At 42.0% G+C, this 671-nt stretch overlaps 1 non-coding gene across 1 annotated transcript; it reads left to right on the top strand.

The window, feature by feature from the left end:
• Window positions 1-255: 255 nt before the first annotated feature.
• trnat-ugu (transfer RNA threonine (anticodon UGU)) lies at window positions 256-337 on the top strand. The gene has a single exon. It is a non-coding gene; the product is annotated as a tRNA-Thr (tRNA).
• The last annotated feature ends 334 nt before the right edge of the window (window positions 338-671 follow it).

Genomic DNA, 671 nt, shown 5'->3' with positions numbered 1-671 from the left:
AAATACAAGCCTAGATTACGTGATCTCTGCTCATAGCCTAACCCTTGGAGCCCTGGTAACACACTCGTGAATCTGCACCACACATCCTCCAAGGTCAATATATCCTTTCTAAGGTGCAGTGCGCAGAACTGGACACAGTGGCCTAACCAGGCCTCTGTGCAGCTGTCACACAACTTCCTTCCATTTATGTTGTGCAGGGAAGTTGTCTAATAGTTTGCATAGGTCATTTCACTGTTGAAAAGTTACATTTGCGTAGCTGGGATGGCCGAGTGGTTAAGGTGTTGAACTTGTAATCCAATGGGGTTTCCCTGTGCAGGTTCGAACTCTGCTCGCAGTGATTCTACTGCAAATTCTTTATTTTATTTCATCGGTTCCCTGTGGAGATCACTGGCCCCGAAACTGATTAGAATTCCCTCCACTGCACGTTATGACACTGATTAACCCAAAGCTGTTGTTCCAATTGGAAACACTAATTTGTCATCAATTAGAAATTGTGGATTTGTTTGAAACTATTTTCAAATATCAGTGAGAAATTTACACATAAGACATCACATAAAAATTCCATTTAATAAAGAACCCTGCAATGTTTGGAAGGAAAAGAGTGGAAACGCGGTTTGGTTTTCTAAAGTTGAACCTGAATTATCAAGTGTGTAAAACGACCGAGGCCGGAC

The sequence above is a fragment of the Somniosus microcephalus genome, unplaced genomic scaffold, assembly GCF_052327205.1.
Source record: "Somniosus microcephalus isolate GS21.2 unplaced genomic scaffold, FLI_Smic_1.0 unresolved_chr8, whole genome shotgun sequence".
NCBI classification, from domain to species: Eukaryota; Metazoa; Chordata; class Chondrichthyes; order Squaliformes; family Somniosidae; genus Somniosus; species Somniosus microcephalus.
This window is presented reverse-complemented; position numbering and strand designations above follow the sequence as displayed.